The following is a 27,151-nucleotide window of genomic DNA, read 5'->3' as shown; positions in this document are numbered from 1 at the left end:
ATAGGATACTTAAATTCCAGTTTAACTGGGCATCCTGTATTTTTATCTGTTACATCTAGCACATGTACACTTCCTTCAAGACTCAGCTCTTGGGGGGCGCCTGGGTGGCCCAGTCGGTTAAGCGTCCAACTTGGGCTCAGGTCATGATCTCACGATTCGTGGGTTCTAGCCCCCTGTCGGGATCTGTGCTGACAGCTCAGAGCCTGAAGCCTGCTTGGGACTCTGTGTCTCCCTCTCTGCCCCTCCTCCACTCACACTCTGCCTGCCCCTCTCTCTCTCTCTCTCTCTCTCTCTCTCGCTCGCTCTTGCTCTCTCAATCTCTCAAAAATAAATAAACTTTAAAAAAAAATTAAAAACAAAAACAAAAAAGAGGGGCACCTGGGTGGTTCCGTCAGTTGAGCATCCGACTTTGACTCAGGTCATGATCTCACGGTCCGTGAGTTCGAGCCCCGCGTCGGGCTCTGTGCTGACGGCTCAGAGCCCAGAGCCTGCTTCCGATTCTGTGTCTCCCTCTCTCTCTGCCCCTCCCCAATTCGTGCTCTCTCTCCGTCTCAAAAATAAACATTACAAAATAAAAAAATAAAAAAATGAAAAAGACTCACTCTTGGACTCTTCCCACCCTGCCCCTGATGCTCCCAGGCCCAGGGGCTCTCTCCGCCACCGTCACATCTCATCTAGACTCTGCCATACGCATATCGCACTAGAGCATGTTCCCTTGTATCTGCTTTCCTCTCTGCAACACGAGCCCCAGGAGGGCATGATCCAAATGTGTGCTCTCTTGCCAGGCATGGACGAAATGAGAAAACCCAGGTAAATAAAAGGGAAATAAATTCACTCAAATAGGAATCTGCATCCTGTAATCCAGTATAGCAGGGTCCTACTTTTGAGCCTCTAGTGAAACAGTTGAAACGAATGTGGAAGCGGAGACAGTAGGTGAAGCACGTTATAGGCGGAGAGACCCTTTTTATCCCCACCTCTCTTCTTCCAGGTGGGACCACATCAGTCACCAAGTGGTCCCAGAGAGATAACCCTGATTCCCAAAGAAGGTCTGCCATCACTCTTTGGCCAACCCATTGGAAGAATGCACACGTTCGTGGGCAGCCACTCCTAACCAAAGTCTATGCATCCCAAAAAGTTTGAGATTCATTGTTTCCCCTTGCTCCCATCTTTCTTGCTTCCAGCAGAGATGAGGTCAGCTTATGGAACTGGAATCTCTCCAAACCACAAATCTATCCGAAATGGATTCATTTCACACGTGATGGAATTTCAAGACCTGATTATTTTGCAGTTATATCAATGTTGATAAATGTCAACTATTAACCAGATAACCAAAAATATTAGTTTTTGAGGTTTTTTTTTTTTTTTTTTAACACTTATTTATTGTTGAGAGAGAGGGTGTGAGCAGGGAAGGGGCACAGAATGCGGAGCGGGCTCCAGGCTCTGAGCTGTTAGCACAGAGCCCGACGTGGAGCTTGAACCCACGAACCGTGAGATCGTGACCTGAGCCAAAGTCGGACACTCAACCAACCAAGCCACCCAGGTGCCCCCCAAAAATTACCTTTTGACGTCTCACACCTAGAACAAGAATTTCTGTATGTAGTCCCATAACTGGAAAGTTTGAAAAATCATATGTGTAAAGAAATGTATTGACTGACATGTTAAGAATAGCGTTTTTATTTTTGTAGATCAATAGAGTAGAATGAGAAAGGAGGGAGAGGGGGAGAGGAGAAAGAAGAGGAAGGAGAGAATGCGCTGGGGGGTTCTCGCTAGCTGCCCATCATTTAGAGGCGGAAGTCGTGCACTGACTCTGAAAATTGACAAAAAGTAACCAGAAAGCCGCCTGCCTGCGGCCAATTCTCTGGGTGATTTGTAACAAGGCCAGAGAAGGGAGTAGTGAAATCCACCAACACTGACCCAACGGAGATGCTCGATAGATGTTTATTGAGTGAATGAGTAAAAGACAAAGCCCCCGGAGCCCCGTAGTCGCCAAAGCCCACCCTGGTTACGAATGGAGAAGCACCCGATCCCCTTAAAAGTGAAGAAAGCACCAAGTGAAACTTGTGTAACAGCCCCGCGTCCAGAACTGGCTGGGGCTCTGAGAGCCACCTCGTGGAAGGTATTCCTTTAAGTGCAGGTGTTTGTTTCCTTTGGCACGGCAATATGTAATTTCCCATTTTTAGAACAATGCTCCAAAGAACAGTCACCAAAACAACTTTCAGAGGGGGCGGTTTTCTTCCTGGCCACTGCTACAGCCCTGTAAAACAACAATAACCAAGGGATATTTATTCCAAACACGGTTTGCGTCTCTCCATAAAATCAGGAGGCCGTTCCTTAGCTTTGCACAGGCAGCCGAAAGACCCTTCCGACCCCTCGGCAGAGCATCCAGCCAAACTCTTGTGTCTGTGGGAGGGGGAGACTGGGAAACGGTTCTGCTGTTGGCGCAGTTTTGGTCTTGACACACCTCCCTCCGTGTGGTTCCCAGGCGGCGAGGGTGGAAAGGAAGTTTGTAGAAAGGCTGTGTCCGTTCTTTGGGTGTCCCGTACTAAGCCTGAACCCGGAAGAGGGCAGTGTGTTCTTGGGGACGTGCAAATAGCAGACTTTGAAGGTGAGGGCCCGGGAAGGGATGAGATGCATCCCCCCACCCCCCACCCCTGGTGGTGGAACCGTTGAGAAATCCCTTTCATTGGCATCCCCGCCCCGACCTTCTCTCTGCTTCATATACTCAAGAAACTGGCTCCAAGACTTCAGGAGTCCATCCCCGCTCCTCCCCATCTACTTACCCTTTCATTTCCATCCCGCTGCTTCTGCCCAGATCACATAGAACTCCTTCCCACCTGAACCTGCATGTTTCCCCTCCTCCATGGCCTCCTGGCCCAGGTCACGTTGACCTCCCCTGTGGGTCTGCACATCCCGGCTTCATCTTGTACCTTCCCTGCTCAGCAATGGTCAGCGACTCCTCCTCCTGTAGAAAACGTCTGGGTTCCCTGGCAGGGGGGGAATCTCACCTGAGCCAGTCTTCCTTTCCAACCTTATCTTCCACTAGATCCTCCATAAATCTTAGGCATCATCTCAAAATGGCCTGCTCACCATTCCCAGACTCCACCTTTGCCCTCTGGGTACCACCTCCCTCCCCCAACCCCCAAATTTGAATGACCTTCCTGGTCCTCTCTCTGTGACAAAAATCTTACGCATTGCTGACAGTCCCACCAGCTTTAACACCTCTCTCTGCCCAGTCCAGCTGAAAATGACCTCCCTCCCCCCACACCTTACTGAAGCACTGAGACTCCGCCCCATCCACAAAATGGCTCTACTTTGCGGAGATAACATTAGCGTAACTTTTTTTCAAACGTGTGCTAAATCGTTTCGAGGAGAAAGGTGCTGAGCCTCTTTAAGAGACCTAGGTAGAATCAGTTCAGTGTTGGCTCTGCCATTGCTACCCAGTCCTTTACTGGGCACTTGCTATGACCCGGGTGCTGAGCTGAGTGCTTCTTAGGTATGACCTCATTCAACCCTCGCGATGAAACTCTAAGGTAAGTACCACAGTCGCCTTTTTACAGACAAGGAAACAAAGGCTTTGAGAAGTTAAATAACTTCCCGAGAGCCTCCCAATTTCAGAGGAGCAGGGATGGGGCCCAGGCTTGGCTCACGATATTCACTGCTGTGGCCAATGCTCAGTATTTCCTTCTCAGAGAACTTACAACCCAGAACAGTCAGGATGAGCAGGTGAATGGGAAACCACAGGTCGTCTCCCAACCAGAACAAATTCATGGGAAGTTTCCCCATTCGATGTTTCGTTTTGTTTTGTTCTTTAGAGAGAGAGAGGGAACAAGCGCACGTGCACACAAGCAGGGGGGAGGGGCAGAGAGAGAAAAGGAAAGAGAGAATCTCAAGCAGGCCCCAGGCTCAGCCGGGGGCCCGACTCCAGGGCTCAACCCCACAACCGTGAGATCATGACCTGAGCCAAAATCAAGAGTTTGGACGCTCAACCGACGGAGCCACCCAGGTCGTCCTTTTCATTTTTTTAAAAATCAATGTGATCATCATCACATTGTGATGGTGATAGTTTGTTTGGTCACCTGGATATACTATCTTATGAGTGTCTGTTAAGCCTCTTGCCCAATTTGTATGGGGTCATTGTCTTTTTCTTACTGATTTACAGTTGTTCTTTATATATCCTGAAAACAAATACTTGGCTGGATATATGTGTTACAGATTTCTTCTTCTGGGTCTGAGGCTCGCCTTTTCGTGGTTTTTTTTTTTTTTTAACAGTTTATTTATTTATTTTGAGAAAGAGAGCGAGAGAGAGAACACGGTGGGGGGGGGGGGCAGAGAAAGAGGGAGAGAGAGAATCTTAAGCAGGCTCCATGCTCAGTCCGGAGCCGGACTCAGGGCTCGATCCCACGAACTGGGAGATCACGACCTGAGCCAAAGCCAAGAGTCGGATGCTGAACCGACTGAGCCACCCAGGCATCCTGCCTTTCCATGTTTTTAACAGTACTTCTTGACGAAGAGAGGTGGTGATTTTTCATAAAATGCTATCAATTTTCTTCTGTGGTTAGTGCTCTGGGTGTTCTGTTTTAGACATCTTTGCCCACCCCAAGGTCATGAAGACATCCTCTCTATGTTAATTTCTTTTACTCTCGCTTTCTAAGTATCTTCCCCTAGACTTGGAGACAACCAGTTGGCTGCTATTTCAATAAGGAGCACAGGTCGCATGGAAAAACGCACCATGACTGGCTCACGTGTCGTTACTCACAGGATAATGTCCACCTGTCTTCGGGCCATCTAGCCCGTTATCCTAAGGCCGCCTTAGAGCCTCCACAGACGCCATTACGCACTGACTGCATTGCTGTAATTCCAGAGGAGGCACCCCTAATGAGGGGAAGGGGCATCTTCCAAAATGACCTGGAAAGGAGAAGGGAGGCCATCTGTCCCCCCAACCCTGTTGACACTCTCCAGCCGGCAGCCTACTCCCACAACCCGAGCTGTGATCACTGTGCAACACATTCTTCCCATCCTAGCAACTCTCGCGGTCCCTCTTTATAAACCCTTCCCCTGAGCGTGTTCTTTTCTCCCCGGATTTGCCCTTTTATCATCATTTATTTGCCTAGCCACTTGCCATCTCTAGGGCACTTACTGTGACACCTTTGCTTTTTCCTCCCTTCGCCCCTTCCTCCCCTCACGCAGGCTTATCCCAGCCTCAGTGCCTTGGATTTGGGGGCTGGAAAAGCCTGTGCGGTGGGCCCATCCAGTATGCTGGAGGACGCCCGCCTGGCTCTTCAGCTTCCTGGCTCTTCTGGTTCCTCCTGTTTCCTTCCCTCCTTCCTTCTGTCAATCAAGAGGCCTGAGGGAACAGTGAGGGAGTGGGAGGCAAATCATAGCTTTTTCAAGCTTAAAGGAGCCTTAGATACGATCTAGTGCAACCCCCTCATTTTACAGATGAGGAAACGGATCCCGAGAGGGGAGGGAGAGGATGTGCCAGAGCCAAATATGTGGGGGAACAAAGCCAGGCCAAACAGGAAGTCCAAATTCCAGGGCTTGAGGCAGAATTTCCAGTCCCACCAGGGAACCTGGGACTGCTTCCCACAGCAACTTTCTCCCTCCAAGCCACACATCCCATTCCAGAAACAACCAGGGCTGCTCAGACAGAGCAGCAGACGCAGATCCGACAAGCCCCCAGCGTGTGGACACCAGCGGTCATCCCTGAGAGTCCATTCCGGAGCCTCCAGGGGACACAGACGACCACCCATCCCAACAGGGGAGTTTCGCGATGACTAATGCCATGACCACATCTTCGTTTTAATTCTCTAATCATGAGGGAACTGATGGGCATCCCGCCTGGCCGCACCTGTTCCAACTGGGGAGTTGGAGAGCAAGAGAGATGGGTGGAGAGCGGGAGGGGCCTGGAGATCACGTCTGTCCCCGCCCCTGTCACCAAGCCTGCGGCTGAGGGGACCCCCCCACCCAGGGCAGCCCTCAGCTGGGATCTCCCAAGTCATGGCGGCTGTTAGCACTTAACTGAGCGCTTACTATGCACTAGGCACTGTTCACACCACCTTAGATGAATTCAGTCCAACCTCGCCCAGCCTCTGAAGGAGACACTGCGTTTCCCCCACGTTGAAGATGCTGACACGTTGCCGGGGGGCCTCTGGTCGAGCAGCAGGGATGCCTTCCCGGAACGTCTTTGATGGAGTCACCAGTCGGCACGAATCACCCCACTCATTACATCTTGCCAACGTCAAGCTCACCCCCAACATCACCACCAGACACCCACGGAGACCACCAGGAACATACACAAAGCCCAAGATTTTAGCAGCTCCGTGATGAATATTTGCATTTTCACCGTGACGAACTTGTGTCGACAATTACTAGACATTTTGTGGGATTTCATTTATGGTAGTGACCATAATTAAAAAGATTTCTTTTTAATTAAATGTGAGGATTTTTTTTTTTTTTTTTAATAAATCTACTTCAAGAGGATGATGAAATGAACAGGGCACGGAGGGCATGTGGATGTGCAGCGAGGGTGACGGTGGCACCGGATGGACTTAAGCGTGGGCGACCCACCCGGTCTGGTCCCAGCTCAGAGGCGACCTCGCTGCTGGAGCCCTTGTGCCTCCGATTCCCACCTGCCGCCCCCACAGCACCTCCCGCAGCGAAGCCCTGCGGATCGGGAGAACGTAGTCAGCCGTCCGGCCTCCTCTGGCCCCATTCCACATGAAGGTCACTCAATTCTGGGTTGACTCTCTCCACTTTCCGGAGAAACCCGGTGAGGCCGATTAACGTACTGAGACCCACAAACAAGAGGCCAAGTATGAAGACAGAAAGGAATGAGGAAACCCCGCCCTTTCTTTGGACCCAGTCCTGGGTCTTCTGCCTCCACAAAATTTGCACATCACTGGCTGGTGGGGGGGCAGGGAATGTCTGCCCAGGACCCTCTGCTGAGGATCCCTCCCAGGCGCCGGGCTGTGAGCTGGCCCTGGCCAGGGCAATGCTGTCAAGGACCCAACACCACCCCCTCCTGCTGGGGTACATGGCCCAGCCTGTTGGCCCCGGAAGGTGATACAGGGAGGACTGTCCTTCCTTGGCAAATAGGGACAGTTTAAAAACAATACTCATAAATGAGATGGGGGGGGGGTGTCTGGGGAGGGCAGAGGACTCGCTCAAAGCCCCAGGGATCTAACAGCAAACCAGAGGCTGGGATTCGCCATCCCCAGCACTCTCAGAGGACAGGAGTCAAAGGCCCTCTGCCCTTGGAGTGCCCGCCATCGCATTCTCTTGGGCGCCGCCTCCCCCACAGCAGGGTGGTGCCTGGCCAAGGAAGCCGGAGCCTTGTTCAGGGCATTGTTCTCCGTCAGAAGAGGATCTCGAAAGCAGAAGGAAATTAGAAACAACCACACAAATGAATACCAGATTCTCCTTTCTCCTGGCTTTGGCTGCCAGGAGAGTAAGCAGGGCTGGGCCGACAGCACACCCCACCCAGCAGTTGCTGGCCCTCCAGGACGTCCAGGCCGCGGGGAAAGGCAGGGCTTGGAGGCTGCACTGGTTCTCCACTGATTCCCACCAGGTCCGTGTTCTTTCTCCAGCTAGATGCTGATTCCTAGACACAGAGCCGCCCTCTGGGGCTTCCTTTCCCACAAGGCACAGCCGACAAGCTACGGGCACTCTATGTTTGTCGGTTGACTAACTGATACCATCTGGGCGCTTTCCTAGACGTTTTACAGGTGTAGATGGAACCCCCACAACCACCCCACGAGGGAGACGCCACCGCTAGTCACGTTTTAGTCGTGACGAAGGGGGGGTCCAGGCGACCGAGCGCCGGGCCGGACTGATCTGACTGGGGCAGTTTTGACGGGACTAAAATAATCCCGCTCCGCGCTTCTTACGAACATCAGCCTCCCCTACGACACCGTGAGACACGCGCAGAGCCCTCCTGGAGTCACCCCCACGTGTCAGATAAAAAGAGTGACCCAAGAGACGATGTGTCCCCTTCAGAACTTGCACCCTGAGACACAGGACACCATGGGGACGGACGCTAACGTGCTGTCAGAGGGGAGACACGCAGAGCCGATGTCAATCTTACCAACTTAGCATCTGAATGTTCCCGCTGAGATTTTTTTCTTAAAAATGCACTTTTTTTCTCCCCCCTGTTGGGGCTATTCTTCATTTTAACATAATGTTGTGTTTTATGCCGCCTACGTAAGTAGGCACCAGCTTCAAATGTTGTGGAATATTGAGCTCATATATCTAGTCAAACTTCTGCTTGCTTTTTGCTGCCTCCATGGCTACCATGAGGATAAATAGAGGAGAAAGGTTTGGCTCTCAATCGTCCTAGCTGGGCCCTCTGCCATCATTCCCAAAAACAAAGGGGAAAAGATGCCAGCAGTGAGGGACCAGGGTGAGTGGTGAAAGAAAACACCGTCCTGTTCCAACGGGTACTGAGCAGAGTCAAAACTCCCCAGCAAGGGCTGGTGGAGGGGGCAGGAAGGCATTCCCCTAATTCCCTGTAAGGAGCATGCGCGTTGTAAACCTGCTGGCAGAGGAGGGAGAAGACGAGCTGTCACCCTCCAACCCTCTGCAGATGGGGTTGCAGGCTTGGAGGACACCAGTGAACCCCAGCTTGTAAGTGGTCCGCCTGGACCTGGGACCCAAGCCCTCTGTGCCCTACTTCGTGTGCCCCACCCCCTCCACCCTGCTGCCCATCCGCTGAAGGATCTGGAAGCTCTGCGTGGTCTGTTAAGTGACCTGCAGTCTCTGGACGGCATGATGGAATGACCACTCCCCTGACCGTGTGCTGTGAGGCTGTCTGAACAAGAAAACCCAAGGATCAGCCTTTGTCCTTGGACTTCCCAGTGGAGGACCACACAAATGGATTGGGTTTTGGGGGTGGAGGTTGTTTCTGTTTTTGTTTTTGTTTAGTCTGTTATGTCCGATTGTCAAAACAAAAGTGCTGGAAAGGTCAAGTTCACAGGTTCACTCTCTAAATGAACCCGTTGTCCCACAAAGGAGAGTGAAGGGAATCTTCATCCCTCCTGGGTATCTTCACCATCCTGCCACCCTTCTCCCATCTCAGAAGGCATCTGAGTCTCCAGAAAAGCCTCTCTGCTCTGCCCAGTAACAGCTACCGCCTCCTGTGCACTTGACCCCATCCCTGTGCCTCTTTCGGGGACAAGGGAATCAACTACGCCATCTTGCTTCCCCCTCTCTCCCACTGGCTTCCTTGGCTCGTCCAATAAACATCTTCAAGTTTGCCCCAAACTGGGAAAACCTCGTTGTGTCTGCCTCCCGTGGCCAGAGACCGTCCCATCCTTCCTCTTACTCTTAACACCAAACTTCCCGGTGGTCTACCTTGCTCTCCGCAACTTCTCCCGCTAATTCCTAAGCCCCCACAGAGGGCAGCCCAAACCAGTGGGAGATGCTCTCTCAAGGGCCACACATAGTCTTTAAGCATCAACTCCAGCAGCCACTGCTCAATACCCATCCTATCTGACCTCCCTGCATCAGTTACACCAACAGAAAAAAAACCCTCCTTGTGAAATGTGCTTAGGGCAAGCTCTTTGCATTGTTTTCTCAAAAGCCATTCCCCTTCTCCTTAGCTGGCATGAGCCCAACTTTGTTCAAGGACAGGAAAGAGATTATTTTATTTCAGCAAGATGGGCACCGGCCCTGGTCCAAGGGCAGGCAGGCCTGCATCTTTTCTGACCAGTGGAATATAGAGGGACGTCGGTTGGGATCTTCTGGGGACAGCCCCTCCGCCACCCCCACCCCCCACCAATAAGAGAGAGACATGTACAACAATAAGACAGAAGATGTCTGTCCCATGCTGCTCCTTGTTTCCTGTCTTTGAACTCAGCTGTGTGAGGATGTGATGTTGGAGGCTGACGGAAGGCCAGGAACACCTCAGCAACACCGGCCCAGAGCTTGGCCGCTGAACATTCCGACCGTGAAAAAGTTCATCTGTGTCTATACCACTGGACACGTTTGCCGTTACCTGCAGCCAAAAGCATCCCCAGCCGAGCTGTCACTCTTTTCTTGGTTATTGACATTTCCCTCCTGGCTCTCATTCTCAAGTCTCCTTGACTCCTTGGCAGGCCCTCTGCCCACCCCTTGAATATCCCTGTCCTCCATATCCATGGAGGGCCATGCTCCTGGGTGGGTGTGTCCTCTTCATCTACCTGTTGGCTAACTCCACAAATACCCACTGGCAACTTCTATGTGCTTGGCTGGCCTCCTAGATTTGACACTCTAGCAGGGGACACAATGAACAAATAGAAAGTTACAAGTTATGGGGGTGCCTGGGCGGCTCGGTCGGTTGAGTGCCTGACTCTTGATTTCAGCTCAGGTCATGATCTCACGGTTCGTGAGTTTGAGCCCTGTATCAGGCTCCATGCTGACAGCTCAGAGCCTGTTTGGGATTCTCTCTCTCTCTCTCTCTCTCTCAATAAATAAATAAACTTAAAAAGAGAGAGAGAGAGAGAAGTGAGTGAAGGGGAGGGGAGTCCAATGAAGCTGAGATCCTTGCAGAACCCAGTAAGCCTTGGGAAGGTGCTGGCTGCTCTGCTAAGAGTGCAGTTGGAAGTCATCAGATAAGATGATTAACCATGGAATTTGTGTTCCTTAAAGATCACTGAGGCTGGAATTTGGAGCCAGAGTGGAAGGGGAGAGGCAGTGTGGACTCGCAGTCACCCCGTTGAGAGATGGGGGTGGCCTGGAGATGAAGCCAGTGCAGATGGAGAGAGGGGCCGTAGCAGAAAGCCTCAGAGAAGCAGTCGTGGAACGATCCCAGGTGGGAACGGGGTCACCCGGACCTGAGCTGGAGAGGCACCCGCGACAGAGAGAACGAGATGCCCAGGTCGGTAACCACAGCAACGGGGGTGGGTGCAGGCAGACTGCGGCCTTGAACCCCGGTCAGCACCCTGCTCTGGAAGGAGTGGCTTTATTAGCTCAGTTTACTCACGCCAGCCCATGTGGTTTCCAACCCAAAGGTACCACCCAGCACCTGGCATGCCCGCGGCCACTCTCTCCAACAGATAATAGCAACAATAACAAAAACAAGAGTGACCAACATTTACTGAGCATTTACAACATGCCAGGCACTGTGGCAAGTGCCAACCATCCTCCCCAAGTTACGAAGACAACTCTGTGCGGGAGGTATTATAGATGAGGACTCTGAGATTCAGGAAGGTTGAGGAGCAGTTCATAGCAAGGCCTTTGGTGTTGGATAGACATGGGTTTGTCTGCTGCTATGTGACTGGGCTTTGTGGACCTTCCCAGCCTCGTCTGCAAAGGGGGCTTAAACGAGAGAATTTGGCAAAGCACTTAGCTAATGCCTATCCCAAGACAGTGCTCAATACCGATCGTTGTGATGGCTGTTGTAATTATAAGAAAACCAAAAGCCAGCTCCTGTCATTTCCCCGTATTAACACCTCCAGTGGCTCCCCCCTCCCCAAAGATTAGGACTCCCTGGCCCACCCACGCCACCCACTCCTCCCAACTGGGGCCACCCATTTCCTGAAGGCCACCCATTTCCTGAAGGCACCTTGCTGTCCGCACGAGCAGAACACCCTCCTCGCCCTTGTCCACCAGGCAGGAGACCGGAAGTTGTCAGCAGAGAGGCCCAGAACCGCCAGCCAGCCCTAGCTAGGCTCACTGGACTTACAGACCGGGACATCTCTCCCCTATTTGCATTCCGGGCGCTTAGCGCAGCAGCGGCCACCCGGCGACACTGACTGAAGTAAATATCAAAAGCTCATCACATTTCCAAAAAGCAGTCATGGGGAAGGTTGGTGGAGAGGTCAGTTCGGATTCCAGGAAGAGCCAACATCTCAGCCAGCCCTTCTAGCTGTGGGCCAGCGCTACCACCTCCATGTTCTAAGGACGGGTCTCAACCCATCTCTCCTCCACCGAAACTCAGAACAATCCTGGAGGCGAGACAATCCTGGGGGTGAGACTTCGGTTTAAATAACTTGCGTGGTTTGGGGAACACAGCCCAGGGCAAAATGTCGGGTCAGAGAAAGGTTGTTCTCTGGTCCACTGTCTCTTCCAGGGCCCTCCACAGCCCCAGACCCTCACCCTGGGCCCACCCCAGGTCCTTGCCCAGCCAACCACCTGGCAGGACAGTTGCTAGATGGCTTAGAACAATTGCTTATTTATAAGACTCTCTAGGGGATGCCTGGCTGGCTCAGTTGGGGGCCTGTATAGCTTTTGATCTCAAGGTTGTGAGTTCCAGCCCCACGTTGGGTGTAGAGATTACTTAAAATCTTAAAAAAAAAAATAAATAAGGCTCTAGGGGAACCTGGGTGGTTCAGTCGGTTAAGCATCTAACTTCAGCTCAGGTCATGATCTCGAGGTTCCTGAGTTCGAGCCCCAAGTCAGGGTCTGTACTAACAGGTACAGAGCCTGCTTGGGATTCTCTCTCTCCCTCTCTCTCTCTGTTCCCCCCTCACAACTTGAGCTCGCTCTCTCTCTCTCTCTCTCAAAATAAAGAATAAAGAATAAATAAACTTAAAAAAAAAATAAGGCTCTCTAGAAGACTAAAAGCCTTTAATAATAATAATCACCTCATAGGATGGCTGTGGGCAGATTGCAAATCCCACCCCAAAGAGAGTAAGAACAGTAACAGATAACATTTCTTCCTACTTGCCCAGTATTTCACATTTATAATCTCATCTCTCTTTTTTCAAGTTTATTGATTTATTTCGAGAGAGACAGAAAGTGTGCATGCACACGCAAGATGGGGAGAGGCAGAGACAGAGAGAGGATCCCAAGTAGGCTCCACGCTGTCAGCACAGAGCCTGACGTGGGGCTAGGACTCAGGAACTGTGAGATCGTGACCTGAGCCGAAGTCAGATGCGTAACCAACTGAGCCACCCAGGCACCCCTCTACTCTCATCTTATCCATGTGACAGTGCTATGATGTGCATGGTTTTATTGTCCCCCTTTCTAGGAGGGGGAAACAGAGATTAATTAAGAATGGCGTGGGGCGCCTGGGTGGCTCAGTTGGTTAAGCGTCCGACTTCAGCTCAGGTCACGATCCGTGAGTTCTCGAACGGTCCGTGAGTTCGAGCCCCGCGTCGGGCTCTGGGCTGATGGCTCAGAGCCTGGAGCCTGCTTCCGATTCTGTGTCTCCCTCTCTCTCTGCCCCTCCCCCGTTCATGCTCTGTCTCTCTCTGTCTCAAAAATAAATAAACGTTAAAAAAAAATAAAAAATAAATAAAAAAAAAGAAAGGCTTGTAAGGTGGGGAGCCGGATTTGGAAGCAACCCCCCTTGGAGCCTGCAGTTCTGCCTACCATGCCTGTTCCAGAGGGGGCTCCGATCCCATGTGATGGTGGATTGGGGAGGTCGGTTGGAATCCTGTCGTTTCCTACCAGCTGCTTTTATTTGGAAGGTGGGGAAGGCAGGCAGGCAGTGTCAGAGCGGTCACCAGTGCCTTCACAGTCGGTCCCTGCCATGGTGCTATTTGACCTCCACCTAAGACTTCCCACGCTGAGGGGTGACAGAGATCAAAGACAGCAGGTGACTTGGACAACCCCCATCCCCGGAGTCTGAGCTCTCCCCAGGGCTCACATGATGGGACGTGTGAAGTCGTAAAAGGGGTTTCAGCAAATTTTGCAAGAATAGTAGGAAAACCCTAGGCCCGTCAGTGACCCAAAATAAAGTCAGATGTCCCAGGAGCATCCCGTCTCCAAACCCCATCCATATCTAGGTACTGCATCCAGAAGAGCGAACAGCGTTATCGTGACATGTCAGAAGGAGTGCTTAAGATATATTACACCTGTCTCCACTTTCTCCCACGGTTCAGATCGCTCTTTCATCAAGTGATGCCTCAGAGCTGGCTGTTATCACTCTTGTCCAGCTCGTCACTCGGCTTCCCTGATGACCAGCATGGCCCCAGGGCAGTTACTTATCCTCCTTCCAGGGAAAACCGCTGTATTCAATGCCATTTGGGCTGAGGACGTTGAACGGGTGATAACAATAATAAAAATAAAATCAGCCATGATTTCTGAGCACTTAATGTGTGTCAGGAACAAAGAAACAGACTCAGAAACACCCCAGGAGACCCCGCCCAACAACGGCAGAGCCGGGATTCGAACCCAGGACTTGCACCTGGCATCGCACCGCTGCCTTCCAAGAAGGTTACAAGCTGGTGTTCTAGGGTGTCTCTGCTCCCCCAGAGGAGGGGTGGCTTGAGAAGACCCTTTAAGTAGGCGATACAGTCTGAATTCCAGACTGGATTCAGGAGCTCTGCCCCAGGAACACATCTCTGTAAGAAGACTGCATCCAGAGACCCTCTGCCACGCACACGGTCAGAAACTCTAAGCCAGTTCCGAGGCAGCCAAATGTTTGGAAAGAATGCCATCTTCAACCTCCAGCCCGCTCAGGACGACTATGAGCAGAGAGACTATCAAAACCCAAGCCATTTAAATAATACAAGACGTGAGTAAGAGGATCAAGGTGAGAGAGCTGGGATGTTGGTCGTGACAGCAGGAACTGCCCACCCTCACTCCAGCAACAGGCTGCTCCATCCTGGGGGGGGGGGTGCCTCTGGCCAAAATCAAATCCCGATGGCAGGCAAAGGGATGCTGAGTCCAGGAATCCGGGCTTTCGTGATCCACAGGGACAGAGCTGCCAGGATGATGGGGATGTCCACAAAATAGCTCGGGGGGGGTGGGGGGGAACCCTTGTGGCAGAGAAATGTGGGAGGGGAGAGGTGGGGGCTTGACAAGTGACCCTCACAAGCTCATCCTGGGGTTGAAATTTAGTGGACTGACACCTGCCCGCATGCTGGGCTCCAGGCCTGTCCTTAAAAAGGCTCCGAGAAGCTAAAGACCTACAGCTGGTTCTCTGCTGAAGCTCAAATTTGCACTTCAGAAGAAAATGCATGGATGCCTATACTGGACCACTTATCACATTGGCTTCTTTAAAAGGGTTTCCTGACCCCACTGAAAGCAAGCAAGAGTCTTATGAACCCTAAAGAGCTGGGCCGGGGGCCCAGGGCCCCCAACCTTGGCTTTGTTTTGTCTCCCAATTCCCAAGGATGTGATCTTCCTGTTTCTTCGAGAGCCACTGTCTGCTCTCCCTTCCATATCCCCACACTCACCTCCTCACTCCACCCATGGAGCTGACCTCAACCACACCTGCCAGGCTGGAGCCCAGGCAAACCCAGCCATCCACCATAATCCTAAATACGCTGCACTCAGCAGCATGGCCCGATAGGATGGGTTGTCTGGGCGACCACAGCACGGGCCCCCAGACAAGCTTGGGCCTCACTCTCACGTCTGGCTCCCTAGAGGGGGCCTTTTGTGTCTGACCCTCAGATATCCTGGCCCTGAGACGGGCCCTTGTTATGGGCTGAATTGTGTCCCTAAATCCGTATGTTGAAGCCCTAACCCCCATCACCTCAAAATGTGACTCTGGAGACAAGGCCTTTAAAGAGGTGATTAAGTTACAATAAGCCCATTAGGGTGGGCCCTAATCCAGCCTGACCCGTGTCTTCGTAAAAGGAGGAAACTTGCACCCACAAAGAGACACAAAGGACGACCATGCATGGAGGAAAGACCGTGTGAGGACGGGGCGGGAAGGCGGCCATCGGCGAGCCAAAGAAAGAGAGCTCAGAAGCACTCAGACCTGCCGACACCAACATCTTGGGCTTCCAGCCTCCAGAACTGTGAGACGATGATTTTCTGTTGTTTAAACCATACAACCTATGGTATTTGGTTATGGGAACCTGAGCAAATGAATACAGACCTCATTCCGGGTCTTTGCCACTTTCTGTCACTAATTACAAGAAAGCTTAGCTTTTATTGTGCGTCAGGCACCGCGCTAAGCCGTCTGCAGGCTTCTCTCATTCCAGCCTCTCAACAGCACAGGGAACCTTACTCCATTTTACAAATAGGAAAACTGCCACCCAGAGAGGTCAATGACTTCCCCAAGGTCATCCCAGCTGATAAGTGACCGACTGATACGGGATTCGACCCAAGGAGGGCGACTCCAGAGCTGGCGCTCACAGCCATCACACCCCACAACTAGGGATGCCCAGGCCACCAGCCCCTGGAAGGATGCTAAAAAGGACTGAATGTTTGTGTCCCCCCCGCCCAAATTCATCTGTTGAAACCCCACCTGCCCCCCACCACAGCATGATGATATTAGGAGGTGGGGCCTTTGGGAAGTGATTAGGAATGAGGGTGGGATCCTTGTGACGGAATTAGCCCTCTTATGTAAGGGACCTCCGAGAATTCCCTCACCTTTTTCCAATGCGTAAGGGCACAGGGAGAAGTGGGCAGGCTACAACCCAGAAGAGGGCTCTCGCCAGAACCCAATTGTGCTGGCGCCCTGACCTCAGGCTTCCAGAGCTACAAAGAATACATTTCTGTGGCTAATAAGCTGCCCGGTCCACACTATCCTCTCATAGCCGCCCAAACAGACTAAGACAGCCGCCCTCAGCTCAGCTCCCAGACCAGCTTGATGAGTCAGCATGGCCAGTGGTGACCCTCGGCCCCACAGCTCCAGGCTGCCGTGGACGCTGGCCTTCCTGGAGCCCCAGCGGTGACATGTCCTTCCAAGACCCCAAGAACCTCTTGTCCCTCATCTGAAGGCCTGTGGAGCTGTCGCTCTGTTCCTCTCCCCTCTGAGGGACGCCTCCGCCATTTTGTTCTGTGGCAGCAGGGACTGAGGGAACCCACCTGAACCCAGAGAATAAGCTTGCCCTTTACAGGCCATCTCGGGTCCTCTTCAAATCATCCCCATGACTAAGTGCCCTTGGGGACTCTAGCTCATCAATTCACCTTAGAAAAAGGGGCAGCTCGTAAGCAACAGAAATGACAGCTGCCCTACCAAGAACAAGAACGAGGCTGCTTTTCCTCACCCGCCCTCCATGCCGGAAGGTCAGGGCCACAGTGGGCCGTGGAGACGGTCCCCTTTAGAGGTGGTCCCCTCGCGCTTTCGCCAGAGGGTCACGCGGTGCAGCGGACAGAGCAGGGGTAGTTCTGGGATGGGAGAGTCTGCCGTCAACTGCAGGGAATGGTCATCTCTGGCAACTCACTCAAACTCCCTGCGGGCCCCCTGCCGAAAAATGCCAAGTCAACCCTCTTAATGAACAAAGCCGAGCTTTGTAAGCACTGGATTACTTGGGAGGGTGGGAGGAGGAATAAGAATCTTGGTCCTCGTGCTACTCATGTTACAGTGTCCATTATATTCTACCACACGGGAGCTGAGTTCCCTGCTGGGGCTTCTGCCCATGTCACAAGCAACATGAGGGCAGGAGCCAACCCTGTTCCCCACATTACCCCAAGCACCGTGTGTGTCCCAGGGTGCGGTACTGATCCACCTGTACCAGACTCACCTGGAAGCCTTTAAATGCCAATTCGCAGTCCCCCGCCCCAGATCTACCGGAAGAGGCTCTCCAGAGTGGGGCCCAGGAATCCGCATCCACCAAGCCTTCCGGCTGATTCTGAGTCTCCCTGCCCCGCTGGGTCCTTTACTTACCCCGCTCAGGAAGTGAGCCAGGCCCTGACAGGGCAGAGCAGTAGGGGAACCGACCGTCCCCGGTGTGCCCTGTGGGGGTTCCTGGGACACGGGACAGTCCAGGGCAAGCCGGGATGGCTAGTCATTCTAGCCCCCCTTCAAAGTCACACACAAGGACAAGGAGCAGGGGTTTCCAAGGTCATCTCCAAATGGCTCTTACTTGGTGTTGGAATGCGCCCCAAATGTACTCAGGGTTGAGAGTGGGCGTGGGTGATGTTCTGGGATTTCACAACACTCCCAATGAAAAAATGAAGTCAGACCAAGAGGAGCTGACTCAGGGACTCTAGAGAAGGGTCCAGCTTCCCTGGTTTGTCCCCTGCCCCAAACCTACTATCACCACCCTGTGCTAAAAGCAGCAAATGCCCAGAGCTCACGGTTCCCTTACGATCAGAGGGGTCACCCCTAGGTAGGAGGAGGTCAGGAGAATCATGGGGTGTCAGAACCGGAAAGTCTCCTGGAGATCAAAGAGTCCTGGTCCTTCATTTCTTGCATGAAAAAACAGGTCCAGAAAGGCCACGTGATTGGCAGGGTCACACAGCTAGCCAGCCCAAAGGTGACCCTAGCTCTCTGATGTCTTGATGTCTGCACCTCGACATTTTTCTGCTGGACAAAAAAAAAAAAAAAAAAAAAAAACAACAGCAGGAAAAGAAACAAGAAATATGAATTGAGGAAGAGGAGGCTAGACACAGAGATGAGTTAGAGGAAAGAGTGCTTGAGGCCCATGGTGTCCTAACTCCCCAAGTTACAGATGAGGAAACTGAGGAACACAAAGCTCAAATATATTTCCCAGGGCTACACACAGGAAACCTCTCTTGCAGGTCACTTAAATCCTATCCGCAGGGGGTCCCGCCAACAAATCTGAAGACGTGCTGTGTCTGAAACGAGAGACCCTCATGACAATGTCCAACAGAAAGGAGGGACCAGCGCTCCCAGGGCTAGAATTGGAACCCTGGATCCACGGACACAGTCCTGAAGCCTTCAGCCTGGGGAGTTTCCCCAGAGAGGGTAGGGACCACTCTGGAAAAGCAGTGGGGGTGACTTTTACTTTTCATTTTAAGCAGTTTTGAGTTATTTGGGGCTCTGGGTGGCTCAGTCGATTAAGCGTTCAACTCTCGGCTTCGACTCAGGGCACGATCTCACAGTTTGTGAATTCGAGCCCTGCATCCGTCTCTGCACTGAAAGCACGGAGCCTGCTTGGGATTGTCTCTCCCTCTCTCTGCCCCTCCTCCTCTTGTTCTCTATTTCTCTCTCAGAAGAAAACAAAACGAAACAAAAAAACAAACCAAAAAAACACCTATAGACGGTTTTGAGTTATTTGAAATAACTGGTAAGAATTTGCTTTTGTGGTATCTTTTTAAAAAGATTAAAGGAGGGGTGCATCTGGCTGGCTCGGTTGGTGGAGTGTGTGACTCTTGATCTTTGGGTTATGAGTTCGAGCCCCATGTCCGGGGTAGAGTTTACTTTAAAAATAGATAGATAGATAGATAGATAAAATTAAAGAAGGGAAATAAATAAGATTAAAGAGGGGATAAAAGTTCTTTAGTGGCTGGTGAGAGAGGAGCAGGAGACCAAGCCCTGAGCTTGGGAAAGCAGAGAGATGAAAATAATGGGATTTTGAAGACAGAGGCTGAGATCAAGGAAAGAAGACCAAAGGACCCCCTCGGTAACTGGAGGTAAGTTGGATTTCCTGGAGGGGAGGTGTCTGTATGGTGGTAGAATTGGACGTGAACTTGCTTTTTTAAGCACATTAAAAGTAACTAATTTAGGGGCTGGCTGGCTCAGTTGATTAAGCGTCTGACTCTCGATTTTGGCTCAGGTCATGATCTCATGGTCTGTGAGTTTGAATCCCACATCAGGCCCATAGCAGAGTCCGGAGCCTGCTTGAGGTTCTCTCTCTCTCTTCCTCTCTCTCTCTCTCTCTCTCTGCCCCTCCCCTGCTCATGCTCACTCTCTTTCTCTATCTCTCTCTCAAAATAAATAAATAAACATTAAAAAAATTTTTAGGGGCACCTGGGTGGTTCAGTCGGTTAAGCAGCTAATTTCGGCTCAGGTCATGATCTCACAGCTTGTGAGTTGGAGCCCCGTGTCTGGCTCTGTGCTGACAGCTCAGAGCCTGGAGCCTGCTTTGGATTCTGTCTCTCTCTCTCTCTCTCTCTCTCTGCCCCTCCGCCGCTCACACTCTGCCTCTCTCTCTCTCAAAAATAAACATTTAAATTTTTTTTTTAATTTTTAAATAACAAGTAACAAATCTAGAGATGATAAAGCATTTCTACTTGTCATAGTCATAGGACACAGCACCTAAGGATTTAAGAGCTAATTTCTAAAAAGTATTTCGAGTTCTCCGTAATTGGGTGTTCAAAAATATTACCTCCAAGTTATAGTCCATGACAAAATGGAAACAATCTTCCAGGAATTGATGTCTCTGCGGTTGACCCAGTAAAACCCTGGCTGTGCAGAATCCTTAGGGAATGAATGAGTCACTTTATAGAGTAGAATTTCCTGAATAGCTGAAGGCGAAAACTTTAAGTGACAGACATGTAAACTTTTAAATACAACTCTTTCCAAACCGGCCTCATCGCAGCCTGCATTCTGAAACAGAGGACCCGGGACACTATTTCTATAATCCCATTTTAAGGCGGCCCCTAGGGCTTACCAACGCCTGGAAGGACTCCACACCCAGTATCTTACAACCAGAAGTTTCTCTCTTGCCACATTCCCCACCCCACACCCGTGCCTCACTCCCTCCACCCCTACTCTACACTCACTTCATCCCTGGTCCCTAGTCCAGCGCCTCATTCCTGACGGTCATCAGGAGCTTAGCCACCACGCCCAGGGGATCAGCAGTTTTCTCTGTCCCTATTATTAAAGCTGCAGAATTGAAATCTACCAAAGAAAGGCACAGAACCACACCGCAAACAATCAGAGCAATAGCCAACCTATGTGTGACACACGACACTTTCCTTCACAGAGTTTATGAAGCAGCTGGCACAGGTAAGTTTAGCCACATTTTTATGACGAAACTGAGGCTGGCAGGTTAGAGGCGCTTCAGAAGGTCACCTGCCCAAAATCCAGTACGTGGATAACTCAAATCCAGGTGTTGTAACTCCAAATCCTTATGCTTTGCTACTTTCTGAATTACCCGCGTTGATTAAATGCCTAAAATCTGCCAAAAGAAGAGGCAGCACAAACCAAAACCGGCAATCCGGGCGGACTCCTTTAACACGAAGATCGGTGAAATCACGCCGGGCAGTAACTTTTTATTTCCGTTCGTGTTAAGCTGTTGCTTCTGCAGATCATCGTAATTGCAAATTGCAAAGAAGTATTTGGTATGAGCAAGCCACTGGGGTGTTTCGGCAAGAGAGGAGAGGAAGGGTGCCATGCTTACAAAGGGTGTGGACAACGTGACCGGGTCTGCACTACAATTATGAACAGCCCCTATGGGAATAAATCAAAGGTCTGAGTGAAAGTGTTGCTAATCTACTCTCAGGAGAGTTGGCTGCGGCTCTGTTTTCATCTGGAAGTCCTACAGACCAGGAATGTGTTTCTGCTGACGTACCCCTTTCCACCATGTTCCAGGACAACGCAATTAGCGTCCTGTGTTCCAACAAATCGCTTGTGACAGAACGTTAGCCATTTGGAGTTTTCCAGTGTATACACCCCACTGCCGCTCTGCCTGCTATCACGTGACGTGGGTGACCACAGATCACAAGTTGCCACCCAGCACTGCCCAGAAGTGCTACCCTATTTCTTAGCGAGCTCCCTTTCCCCCCTCCCAAGATGGCTGTCCTACCACTTTTCCTCTCCCTTCCAGCCTCCCTCCCTGTCTTTGCTCTCAGTTCATGATCTCAGCCCTTATGTCACCCAGAAAATAGAAGCCAAAGATTAAAGACTACCTCATCTTCCCTCCAACAAGCCCCTTGGCCTCCCAGCATCCAACTCTCCCTTCAAACCTGACCTGGTTTGCCTGGGACTGGGAGAGGGGAGTGGCCCTGGGACATGGAACTTTCTGTTTTAAAGCTTTCCCAGGACAGGGGACTTTCAGCTAAAACTGGGGAAGTCGCTCCAAATACAGATGTGCTCCCCCTGCTCCTTCCCATCAGGAGCCCACCCTCCAGGGGACACCGGATGCCATCTCCTCTCACCAGCCTACGGGCTCCAGTCCTGACCACCCTCTCTTCTGCCTCATCCCCCTCTCCCTTCCGCTGAGCATGCAGACGAGGTCTGAGATCCCTCATCTTAAAGAATAAGAAACACCTCCCTTGATCCCACTTTTCCCTCCTCCTGCCAACCCGATTCGCTGCCCTCCAGAGCGAAGTTCTATCCATACTCACCAAATCCTTTCACACCTGCTATTCTTTTATTTTTATGTTTATTTATTTATTTTTGAGAGAGAAAGAGAGAGCGCAGGGGAGGGACAGAAAGAGAGGGAGAGAATCCCAAGCAGGCTCCGTGCTGTCAGTGCACAGCCTGAAGCAGGGCTCCACCTTAAGAACTGTGAGATCGTGACCTGAGCCAAAATCAAGGCCACGCGGGCGCCCCTCACACCTGCCATTCTTGGCGAAGCACTTCCACTCAGGCTCCCTCCCCTTCAGTCCAACAAAACCTCCACGGTCAAGGCCACCCACACTTGCCAAATCCAAGGTGAAGTCTGAGCTCCTATCTTACTCAACCGGTGGCGAGGGAGGGAGGTTTTTAATTTTTTATTTCCTATTGATTACAGACCAATACTGTTGAGAAAGAGAAAACAGATGGATAGCTGCAAGAATGAACCTGTGCTTGGGGGATTCGGCTATAAAAGTTGCTGAATGCCTACTCGGGAGTTTCTGTAATACATCTCCCCATGAACCAGGCACTGCTCCGGATCCCATACTCTCCTGGTTTAGGGTGGGCCCTCATCCAACAACTGGGGTTCTTCTAAGAGGGCAGTTTGGACAAAGAGACACAGACAGGTACAGAGGAAAGATGGCCATGTGTGTGACGAGGCAGAAATGGAATAGTACAGCTGTAAACCAAGGAATGCCAAGCCTTGTCAGCAACCACCAGAAGCCAGGAAGAGGCAAGGAAAGAGTCCTCCCTAGAACCTTCCGAGGGCACGTGGCCCGGACGACACTTTGATTCTGGGCTTCCAGCCTCCAGAACCGGGAGGCAATAAATTTCTGTTATTTTAAGCCAGCCTGAGAAAGCCCCCAATTTGTATCTCCAGCCCAGACTGCTCCCCTGAACACCAGACCTCTGCACAACCATCTGCGCCCCTGACATCCCCCCTGATGTCTGAACTTTGGGGTTTTCTTTCCCAGATCCATTTCTCCCTGCCTCCCCCAGCTCAGTGCATGGCGGGGGCATTCTGCCAGTTGTTCAGGCCAAAAATTTAGGAGTCATCCTTGATCCCTCTCTCACCACCTCCCCCACATATCCAATCCATCAGCAGTTTCTGTCAGCTCTACATAGCAGATATTTCCTCCTTTTCTGCCAACCATCCTCACGCCTGGCCTCACTAGAATGTTCCAAGAGGGCAAGGATTCGGATTGTTCATTGCTATCCGTGGTGCCTGGAACATAATAGGCATTCAGTGAATACTTGTGAGATCAGTGAATGAAACAAAACTGTATTAATTCAAACACTCCCCTGATTGAGGATTTGTGATCATGTAAACAGAGGCTACTAAGCACACTCACAGTACAAGGAAGGTAAGGAAGCATTTTAACTATGCGGTACAATAAGCAATAAGTCTACAAGCAACATGCCTGTTAATTAGGAATCATTTGCATACTCATGATGGCCCTCAGGTTTCTCTTTTAAACGACCTGGTTCATGGGCCACCAGGGTGGCTCAGTCGGTTGAGCGTCCAACTCTTGCTGGCAGCTCAGGTCATGATCTCACGGTTCGTAGGTTCAAGCCCTGCATCGGGCTCTGCGCTGGCAGCATGGAGCCTGCTTGGGATTCTCTTTCTCTCTCTCTCTCTCTCTCACTCTCTCCCTCTCTCTGCCCCTCCCCTGTTCTCTCTCTCTCTCTCTCTCTCAAAATAAATAAACATTTTTTTAAATGACCTGGTTTACTTGGTGGTTATACAAAGCCTAGGTCCTTCTTCACAGTCTAGTTCAATACATTTAAGTATGGCCTTCCAACTAGTATCATTGCATTTCCTTAAAAGAAAATGCATATTCTCCAATTCAAAATCTGCAGAATGTCAGAGAGCACACGCATCCTAGAAATACCCTAGCTTCTTGATGTTTCCACCATGGCTCGCCCAGCATTCCAAAAATGCATCTTGAAATACTCAAGCCTTTTGATACTGAGAAAAGCATGTTAGAAGCTGTAATTGCTTTGAAAAAGAGAGACGGCCACTCTCAGGCAACTTCCCAACACACCCTGCTAAACTTCCAGCAGTGCCTTCCTTCTGTGTGCAATGTATTCAGTGACCCACGTTTGCCATTTTAAACCGTGAAACTGACGCAAACAGTTCACTCTTTTGAAGTTCAGCTCAGCTCAGCAAACACTTCCTGAAGACTGATCTTGGGTCAGACACAGTGCCAGTGTCAAGGGCTCAAAGATGAGTAAACAACATGTGGTCCCTACCCTCCAGAATCTTCCACCGTGGGATAATTATATTAGCTATATTAATTACCTTGGGATTATATTCACATAACCAGACTGTAGTAAAAGCTTGGTCGAGGGCTGTTTAAGGTGCTGTGTAGGTACAAGGGGTAACTCCATGAGGGTGAGAGATATCAGGCACAGAGTAGGTGGCTTGAGAGATGGCCTGAGTTCACAAAGTGGACAACGCAGGGAAAGCAGGAAGCACACCTCACTCATGTATGAGCGCCAGATCACGAACCAAAATTACATGGAAAAATCTCCTAGAATTTAAAGAATAACTCCTGTAAGTAAAACTCTGATTCCCAGCCACCAAAACCACAAAAGTTAAGAGGTTCAAAACTCAGCTAATTGTCCAAATGCTTTGTCACACAGCCGCTGGATGAGGCTTGAGTGTTGATTAAAGGGTCCAATGGGTGGTCATCCCAGGTGGGCAAGGTCAACAGTTTTGTGAATGACCGCTGACTTTAGATCATCACCTCCCATAAACCTTCATCTCTCATCTCTTTATTTGCAAGAATCCTATGCCCAGATCCTTTCAATAGACGCAGAAAATACATTTGAGAAAATACAGCATCTTTCTTGATAAAAACCCTCAAGAAAGTAGGGATAGAGACAACATACCTCAAGATCATAAAGGCCATCTATGAAAGACCCACAGCTAATATGGGTCCTCAATGGGGAAAAACTGAGAGCTTTTCCCCTAAGGTCGGGAACACGACAGGGATGTTCACTCTCACCACTGTTGTTCAACATAGTGTTGGAAGTCCTGCCTCAGCAATCAGGCAACAAAAAGAAATAAAAAAGATCCAAACTGGCAAGAAAGAAGTCAAACTTCCACGCTTCACAGACGACATGATACTATACGTGGAAAACCTGAAAGACTCCACCAAAAAAACTGCTGGAACTGATCCATGAATTCAGCAAAGTCACAGGATACAAAATTAATGTACAGAAATAGGTTGCATTTCTATACACCAATAATGAAGCAGCAGAAGGAGAAATCAAGGAATTGATCCCATTCCCAGTTGTACCAAAAACCATAAAATACCTTGGAATAAACCTAACCAAAGAGGTGAAAAATCTATACACTGAAAACTATAGAAAGCTTATGAAAGAAATTGAAGACGACACACAAGAAAATGGAAAAATATTCCATGCTCAATGAGTTGGAAGAACAAATACTGTTAAAATGTCGATACTACGAAAGCAATCTACATATTCAATGCAATCTCTATCAAAATAACACCAGCATTCTTCACAGAGCTAGAACAAGCAATCCTAAAATTTGATTGGAAACAGAAAAGACCCCCAAATAGCCAAAGCAATGTTGAAAAAAGAAAACCAGGGGCGCCTGGGTGGCTCAGTCGGTTAGGCATCCGACTTCGGCTCAGGTCATGATCTCATGGTTCATGAGTTCAAGCCCCGCGTCGGGCTCTGTGCTGACAGCTCGGAGCCTGGAGCCTGCTTTGGATTCTGTGTCTCCTTCACTCACTCTCTCTCTCTCTCTCTCTCAAAAATAAATAAAAATTTAAAAAAAAAGAAAGAAAGAAAGAAAGAAAACCAGAGCTGGAGGCATCACAATTCAAGCTGTAATCATCAAAACAGTATGGTACTGGCACAAAAACAGACACACAGATCAATGGAACAGAACAGAGAACCCAGAAATGGACCTACCAATGTATGGCCAACTAATCTTCAACAAAGCAGGAAAGAATATACAATGGAAAAAGACAGTCTCTTCAGCAAATGGTTCTGGGAAAACTGGACAGCAACGTGCAGAAAACTGGATCACTTTCCTACACCAGACACAAAAACAAACTCAAAAATGGATGAAAGACCTAAAAGTAAGACAGGAAACCACCAAAATCCTAGAGGATAAAACAGGCAGCAACCTCTTTGACCTCAGCCTCAGCAACTTCTTATTAGACATGTCTCCCAAGTCAAGGAAAACAAAAGCAAAAATGAACTCATCAAGATAAAAAGCTTCTGATGGTGAAGAAAACCATCAGCAAAACTAAAGGACAGTCTGAAGAATGGGAGAAGATATTTGCAAATGACATATCAGGTAAAGGGTTAGTATCCAAAATCTATAAAGAACTTATCAAACTCAACACCCAAAAAAACAAATAATCCAGTGAAGAAATGGGCAAAAGATATGAACAGACACTTTTCCAAAGACACCCAGATCGCTAACAGACACATGAAAAGATGCTCAACATCACTCATCATCCTGGAGATACAAATCAAAACCACAATGAGATACCACCCTGAAATCTATCAGTATGGCTAAAATTAACAAGCAACTCCGGAAATAACAGATGTTGGTGAGGATGAGGAGAAAAGGGAACTGTTTTGCACTGTTGGTGGGAGTGCAAACTGGTGCAGCCACTCTGGAAAACAATATGGAGGTTCCTCAAAAAAATTAAAAATAGGGGTGCGTGGGTGGCTCATTCAGTTAAGCATCTAACTCTTGATTTCGGCTTAGGTCCTGATCTCATGATTCATGAGTTCAAGCCTTGCGGTGGGCTCCTCACTGTCTGTGTGGAGCCTGCTTGGGATTCTCTCTCTCTCTGCCCATCTCCTGCTTGCTCTTTCTCTCTCTCTCTCTCTCAAAATAAATAAATAAACTTAAAAATACATATGTGAAAAAAGAAAAATTATTTAAAAAAATTAAAATACGACCTAGCAATTGCACTACTAGGTATTTATCCAAAGGATACAAAAATAGTGATTTGAAGGGGCACATGCACCTCAATGTTGATAGCAGCACTATCATGGAAAGAGCAATGTCCATCGAGTGACGAACGAATAAAGAAGATATGGGGCGCCTGGGTGGCGCAGTCGGTTAAGCGTCCGACTTCAGCCAGGTCACGATCTCGCGGTCCGTGAGTTCGAGCCCCGCATCAGGCTCTGGGCTGATGGCTCGGAGCCTGGAGCCTGTTTCCGATTCTGTGTCTCCCTCTCTCTCTGCCCCTCCCCCGTTCATGCTCTGTCTCTCTCTGTCCCAAAAATAAATAAAAACGTTGAAAA

At 50.0% G+C, this 27,151-nt stretch overlaps 1 long non-coding RNA gene across 1 annotated transcript in view; it reads right to left on the bottom strand.

The window, feature by feature from the left end:
- Positions 1-1,922: 1,922 nt before the first annotated feature.
- The window catches only part of LOC125932339 (uncharacterized), a 53,967-nt gene continuing 28,738 nt past the window's right edge, over positions 1,923-27,151 (bottom strand). The window contains exon 4 of the long non-coding RNA XR_007460578.1: positions 1,923-2,984. This is a non-coding gene — a long non-coding RNA (uncharacterized LOC125932339). The remainder of the gene's footprint in view (positions 2,985-27,151) is intronic.

This window comes from Panthera uncia, chromosome D1 (genome assembly GCF_023721935.1).
Source record: "Panthera uncia isolate 11264 chromosome D1, Puncia_PCG_1.0, whole genome shotgun sequence".
NCBI lineage: Eukaryota > Metazoa > Chordata > Mammalia > Carnivora > Felidae > Panthera > Panthera uncia.
The sequence above is the reverse complement of the archived record's forward strand: the minus strand, read 5'-3'. Positions and strand labels throughout refer to the sequence as shown.